This window comes from Cryptotermes secundus, unplaced genomic scaffold (genome assembly GCF_002891405.2).
Source record: "Cryptotermes secundus unplaced genomic scaffold, Csec_1.0 scaffold3626, whole genome shotgun sequence".
Taxonomy (NCBI): Eukaryota; Metazoa; Arthropoda; class Insecta; order Blattodea; family Kalotermitidae; genus Cryptotermes; species Cryptotermes secundus.
The window spans coordinates 2,551-10,129 of NW_019725499.1; the positions used below are offsets into that span (position 1 = coordinate 2,551).

General features: G+C 39.4%; 1 long non-coding RNA gene across 4 annotated transcripts; it reads left to right on the top strand.

The window, feature by feature from the left end:
• Positions 1-3,207: 3,207 nt before the first annotated feature.
• Positions 3,208-7,573, top strand: LOC111863480. 4 transcript variants are annotated; one of them, XR_002842609.2, is made up of 7 exons: positions 3,208-3,290; positions 3,402-3,604; positions 3,682-3,767; positions 3,973-4,058; positions 4,135-4,218; positions 4,312-4,407; positions 7,309-7,573. It is a non-coding gene; the product is annotated as an uncharacterized LOC111863480 (long non-coding RNA). The 4 variants fall into 4 exon arrangements; XR_004512911.1 differs by having other exon boundaries at positions 3,402-3,520; XR_002842607.2 differs by lacking the exon at positions 3,402-3,604 and having other exon boundaries at positions 7,309-7,571.
• The last annotated feature ends 6 nt before the right edge of the window (positions 7,574-7,579 follow it).

The following is a 7,579-nucleotide window of genomic DNA, read 5'->3' on the forward strand; positions in this document are numbered from 1 at the left end:
ATTGAAGCCGTGGAGCTGAATCTCCTGCGATTGGCCAGTAGTTGAGCTCAGCTACACAAACTGCAGCATATTTCAGAACCACACGGTTCATTACCCACTCCAGTGGTCCCAATCTGGAGCCAGGTGTATCATATCCGTAACTTTTCATCTCATTTACTCAATATACATTTTCATATTATTCCATACAAACTCAAGTCTTCCTAGTGGTCTCTTTCCTTTGGTTTTCCTATCGAAATTTTGTATGCACTGCTAGCTACAACAGAGCCGGGATAGCGACTGGCTACGGGCTGGACGACCGAGGGGTCGGAGTTCGAGACCCGGTAGGGTCAGGAATTTTCTCTTCTCTTTAAAACGTCCAGACCGGAACTGGTGTCCACGCAACCTATCTAATGGGTACCGGGAGCTTTATCCTCGGGGTTAAAGTGGCCGGGGCATAAATCTGACCACTTACCTCCAGCTAGTGCCGAGGTCAAGAAAATGTGGATCTATACATCCACTGCCCCATACGCCTTCATGGTGTAGTGCTTAAATTTGTTGAGCACAAGGACAACTTTACTTTTTTACGTTACCTTAACGTTGTCTTTCCCGGGGGGTTAAGCGGCCTGGGCTTGAAGCTGACCACTCAACGTCCAGCTAGTGCCCAGATCAAGAATATGTGGATCTATACATCCACTCCCCCATACATATTCGTGGCGTAGAGCTTGAATTTGCTGAGCACAGGGACAACTTGACATTGCCATGAATACAGTTTCGATTTGTTAGTGTCTTCCACAAATATTTGAACTTCTCATTATCTTCCCATGGCAGGTCAGATCGTGTGGATTCGTGGTGGAGAAGCGAGAGGGGAGCGTGTTTTCTCAAGAGAACTTAGGAGTCCTATGCTAATTCTCATGTCACCAACTGTTCCATGTTCATTAATCATCCTATTATCGACGCTGTATACTGTCCATACTGACAGCGTCGTTAAATGGCAAACTTAAAAATATCACAGGATTAATTATCAGATATGATTTTTCTCTCAACGTACGTATAGTACAGGGTGATTCAGAAAGATGGACACAATTTCAATTGGCTATATTTCCTGAATTCTATGTTGCATTTGAATTCTGTAAAGTACATTTGATTATACATATACGGAAATTAATAGATGTTCAATGTGCCCCTCTCCGGCTGCACGGATAACATCAAGACGGTAGCTGAATTTATCCCACGTTCTCCGATACACGCGATCGGCCCGGGCTTTTATCCTTACACAGAGAGCCAGTTTCATCAAATTGGTTATTCCAACGATAAATGCTCTTCCTCGTTGGAGGTTGGATGTTAAACTTACGATGAAATGCAGGCTGCACCGCAGTCGCACACTCACCTTTACTGAACTCACGAATGCAAAAAATTCTTGTGTTGCATAGTAGCCATCTCGCTTACAACTGACGCGGTGCTGGAGTGCTCTAGCGGTAATATTAGAAACTTTACAGCATCCTCTTTCAAATGTACTTTACAGAATTCAAATGCAATATGTAGTTCAGGAAATATAGCCAATTGAAATTGTGTCCATCTTTCTGAATCACCCTGTATAATATAGTATAAGCATATACTTAGTTTCTTTTTTATTTTCTTACGTAAAAACATGCTTGCGTCTATAGGGCTCTTGGATCTTTTATAAAAACATTTGTTCCTCTAGTAGATTAACATCAGCATAGACCAGAAACTCTTGTGCCCCATTCGAATTGAATCTTCTCCTATTTTTCCTTGAACTTCGTAATGGCAAATTCCAAAGCAAAGTGAAATAAATAAGCACGAATCTTAGTATTCTTTGATGCTGACACTTCTGCACTGAAAGATCGGAAATGAAAAAAAGAAAAAACTGGCCCTGTTTCCATTATATTAAAAACCTTTACCAAATGTAACTGCGAAATTTCATTTATAATATTTTTGTGAAAACACGTGCCATACCGAAATTGATAGGAATCAAAGGTAATGTTAGGTAACCCCCGCAACATAACCTGCACGCAACAATAGGAAAACAGTGTCATGAAATCCATTTCCAAGCACCGGATCGGTAAACACGCCCACATTAGGGGTATTGTTGAAAACGGCGTTTTGCATTCGGTCCGTGCCAAGTAGTTAATAAAGAAAAGTTAATTCAGTTCCGGAGATCCATTGAGCAGTTAGTCGAGAGTTGGGCTCTGCAAGTGAGGGTGAGATGATGGCGCTATGAGTTCAGGTGTGGAGTGTTAACCAGCGGGCAACAGAAACGGAAAATATCCTCTGTATTAAATCTGTTGCCAGGAAACGGCTAGTGGATATTGTAATACACTGAGGACAGTAGTCTTTGTGTGTGTGTGTGTGTGTGTGTCAGTGAAATGCAAATTGTTGTTCCGAGTGGTGTATAGAAGTAGTCAATAAATCCAATTCATCCAATCCATACCCCGTCTATAGTCACACCCCTAAATTGTGACGATATGTTGGAAACGTATTCTGAGGTTTCTTATCAGGTAGTGTACAAATTGGTCACTTGAACTAAGCAATCTTTGTGAGCTGTCAATGATAGTACTACCTCTTATTGTAGATCCATATTTCCCTGGCCTCATCACCAGCTGAAGATGAGTGCTCAGCTTCATACCCATGCCACTTTACCACCGGAGAAAGACCCCCAGTACCCATTGAATAGGAGGCTGGGTGGCCCTCAGAGCCAGTGTGGATGACATGGAGAGGAGAAAATTCTTGACCTTATCAGGACTCAAACTCCCAACCACTCGGTCATCCAGCCTATAGCCAGTCACTATACCGACTGCACTGTGGATCCATATATCCACTCCTTCATATGACTTCATGGCATAGTGTTTATTTAAGCACAGGGGACAGCTTTACTTTCTTACTACCTCTCATGCCACAGCAAACATATGTTGATGAGCTGTCATTGCTCCCAGTCAGGCTAAGACTATGATAAAACAGAAATTAAGAGACTTCAGATTATGTAGTGTAAATTGGGATGTACTGAAGACATCCTTCTCTGTGAGCTCTCATTACTGTCGGTACCACTGCTTATTTGCGATGGAAATCTGTGTTGATGAGCTTTGATTGCTTGTGGTCAGATTAGTCCTATGATGGAAACATTATTTGACAGATATCACTTCAGTACAGTGTCTGTTGAACAAGTCCTTTTTAAGTTAGGATTAATGTTGGTATGACCTCTTTTCTTTCAGGCAAGTACAGTGCTGATGAGCAAACGTTGCAACAAATCTGGTTAAAACCCTATTGGAAACATGATTTCAGAGATGCCACATCAGGTACAGTATTGTCAACTGAAGGAATCCAACTTTATGAGCTGTCATTGATGATGATAACATGTCCTATTTTACCGGGAACAACTATGTTGAGTCTTAATTGCTGCTTTTCAGGTTAATGCAACAATGGAAACATAAGTCACAGATTTCACATCACGTACTGTACAGTGTGATGAGCTGAATAAGTCATCTTTTTGAATTGCCAATAATGTTCTTATCACTCATTATTTGAGGTAACAATGGTGTTTATGAGACTTAATTGATACCACTCAGTTTAATATTATTTTGGAAACCTGAAATCTGCGTTTTAATATCAGGTAGTATACAGTGAGGTCAGATAAGGCATCCATCCTTATGAGCTGTCATAAAGCTGATACCACTTCTTATTTTACAGGGAACAACTGTGTTAATGAGTCTTCATTGCTGCTACACAGGATAAAATATAATATTAAAAAAAACATTCAGAAATTTCCAATTCAGGTAGTGTACAGTGTGGTCAGTTCAAAAAAATCACTATAAGCTTTCAGGAATGTAGGTACAACTTATTTGCATGAAAAGATTATTTCATAACTGAATTGCAGCTAGTCAGCATATTCCTGTGTTGTAACAAAGAAGTTAGAGATTTCATATCAAGGAGTGTACAGTGGTCAATTACATTAATGGTGGTATGATCTTTTTCTTTTAGAGGCAACCCCAGTGTTGATGAACCTACAATTCTCCCACTCGGGGTAATACAATCCTTGAAAAATAAATCCAGTGATTTCACGTCAGGTAATGTACAATGTTGTATGTAGAACAAGACATTGTGAGCTGTCATTATGATTGATGTGACCTCTTATTCTTACAGGCAACATCAGTGTTAATGAGACTTCATTTCTCCCAGTCAGGTTAACACAGTGTTGGAAGCATGAATTCAGAGATTTTGCCTCAGGTAATGCACATTGGAGTACAATGATGTATGTAGTTTATGTAGAAGTAATTGTAAGTTGTCATTATGGTTGGTGTGACCTCTTATTCTTAACAGGCAACATCAGTGTGGATGAGCCTTCGATCCTTCCAGTTATGTTAATGCAATATTTGGAACATGAATTCGATATCACATCAGGTTTTATACAGTGTGGTAAGTAAAACAAGTGAAAAATCTAGCGATTCTGAGAACAAGACCTTGCTTTTAATCAACAGCTGTGTTTATGAGCCTTCATTTCTCCCAGTCTGGTTAATACACTGTTGGAAACAAGGATTCGGAGATTTCACATCAGATATTGTACAATGTATTAAGTAGAAGACGTACTTGTTTATAAGTAATGCATGTTCTAGAAGGCTGTTACAAACCATTGGATACAGTGTGGGTGTGGAAACCTTTCCATGTTACAAGAATGTCTCAGGATAGATCTGTAAGTTTAGGAAAGACAAGAGATAATCTGATGTTATGACAGAGACGTTAAAGATTGCAATAGATCATTTTCAAATGCCAGTGACATTTAAATTGTCAAGGAATGAGCCTGGAAAATGTGTCTTTCTGTTGTTCACACTGCAAAATATTTATTGGACTTGTATTCCAGATATCAAGAACACGTCTTCACAAGTATCTGAACACTCACCAGAATTGTCTAATAACAAGGAAGCAATTTTCTGATATATGATCTTACAAAATTATGCCCACACATCTCAACAAAACTTTGATTTCAAAAGTAAAGATTGGGAGAAATAAATGCGAAGCACCAAGGAGATAAACACAAGGCTCATTGGGATCTGTTATTTAAATTGCTCAAATGATTATCATATTGCACATAGCTGTGCCTCAGTGTTAAACTCGTTGAGTTTATATCCTGATATGACATATAGCAGCTGTCCTGTTGTGTGAGTTTATAGGTGTACACATGAATCAGAGAAAGGGGAAGAAATGCGGTGAGTAAAGTTTTATATTGTGCAGAAAGTATATTTTGGTCCTAATATTCAACAAGACATTGTTTTGAGTTATGAGAATTTGAAATACCTGCATTATATGTACAATAAACATGTATCCTTGTAAAAGCAGGTTTGTTTTTTTTCTGACATTACAAGGTTAATGCATGGAATCACCTAATTAATTGCTACATCAAATTTAAAATAATGCTTTGTAATTATTGTGATTTAGGTTCTGAAATGTGTCAAATTTCCCCAACATATATTGCTATTAGAAGTCACATGTGACATTACTTGTTTTTTGTTTGTTATGAAGTGTTACTATTTGAATATACCCTTAGCAGCACAAGATTCATTGCACCAGAAATCTGCAAGATGAAAGTAGACACTGTTACTTTAACACCCAGGATTCTTCTTATCATAAGAAATCGTTTAAATGTAACCACCGGTCTGCAGTGCTATACGCTATATCCTATTGGAAGTGTGAGACTTACAAGAGCAGTGAAAGAGTGGGGTTGAGATCTCGTCAAAGGCCACACCATCCAACCTGCCAGATGTGTTATCAGCACCAGGCGCTGGAAGTCTCCTGTTAGCTCATGAGCTACTGAGCATGGACACGGTAACAAAAGGCCCAGTAATGACATCCAGAAAGTATATACCTGAACATCAAAAAGGAACTGATGAAAAAGGAGGAAAGGGAAGTGATTTCATTAAGGGACAATGAGAAATTTGCCATGGCATGGCAGGACCAACATTTTGGTGCAGTTCTCATTATTTTTCATACAAAAAGCCCTCTAAATATTCAAACAAACCAGCAATAGTCAATCCAAAGACCTCTGATTACGCTAAACATCCTGGAAGCGTCTACAGTGGTGACTACTAAGCTCACTCGTATCTGTTTAAGAGGACAGTGAAGAGGTGATGCAGGAAAGGGTGTGGCTTCCAGAAGCGAGTTCAAGCTTCTTGTGCATATGTGTTGCTCCAGGAACGTTGCAGTAAGAGACTTTTAAGTTAGGTTTAAGAAAAGTGATGTAAAATCCCCAGTGCTTGAAAGGAAGACTGCTGTTGGAAGAATGGCAAAGGTTAACTGAGGCAGGCCATCAAGTGGCAAATGTGTTTGGAGGTTGAATGAATAGCCTTATATTAGTGACAGGAATGAAAATGGGGTGTGTGACCTGTGTCATGTGTAAAACAGATTGAGGAAAGGCAAGACATGCAGTAAAAAATGTAACAGGCAGATGCTTTGAAGTACATTACACAAGACGTGTAAAGATACTGTAAGGAGTTCTTCTCAGAAAACAGAGGCCACATATTCCTCCAAAATGCCTTTCCTTTTGACAAGAGTACAGTCTTAGAATCCAGGTGACCTGTCTCGGCTTGTAAAGAGCTTTTTTCGAAGTATCGGAGTTAATGGCATGTAATACGCTCTGTGGAAATGTACACAAGAGTTGGAGGAACTAGCCATGTGTAGTGTGATGAAGGGTGCAGCTTTCCTACTCCATATATTTTGAACTGTAATAAATACTGGACAATCATGTCCTGAACTGTTCACAATCGGATATCTTGTTCTGAGATGTGTAGAAATGAAAATAATTGGATTGACAGTGATACATGTATGAGAAGCATAATGAATTTTGTGAGTGGTGAGTTGAGTGGGAGACAGATTAGAAATTTTTGCATGGAAAAATCTGTAATATGCAAAGTATTTTGTGTTTGCTTAGACAGCAATATGGCAGACAGCTGAATTTCATCAGGGTGTTTGTTTCGTATCAAAATTCATTTATGAACATTTTATCTTCATAATATTCATTCGTATCTTGTGTCCTGCAAAATTTCTTAAGGTGTTAGAAAAGTGTTCCCATACATTAAATGGTCAGTTTTAATTTAATTCTTAAATATAATTCAACACTATCAGCAATTATTCTGTAGTTTGTTAGTTTATCATGATGTTTTTGGCTTCTAAGCCATCATCAGTGCCTTCCCCATGCAGTAGTGCCTGCCTAGTCAGGGTCTACCATGCAGACTCTCGGTTGATTAATTCTGTAAGGTCAGTATTCTAGACCCTACCATACAGAAAATCTTGGTTTGAGGATGAGATACTGAAGTGTGCTTGCAGGTAGCATGAAAATTATTGTTGCATCTAGACTGTTGCTAGGCAATGACCGCAAAACACCAATACAACAGCCGTTGTGAGGCAGCAGACTGCGCTCAACATTGGAAGTAATGTTGGAAGTAGTTTTCCTATGCGGCCCGCTCCCCGGCTATATCACACAACTGAGTTCAGTTCTTTAAATGCCGGACTTGGAAATAGTGGTAAGCTTGAGGTGGCCGGAGTTTATTTAAATGCCCTCTGCTGGTGCTCGTTTAAATACCCGTTGCTACTCTGC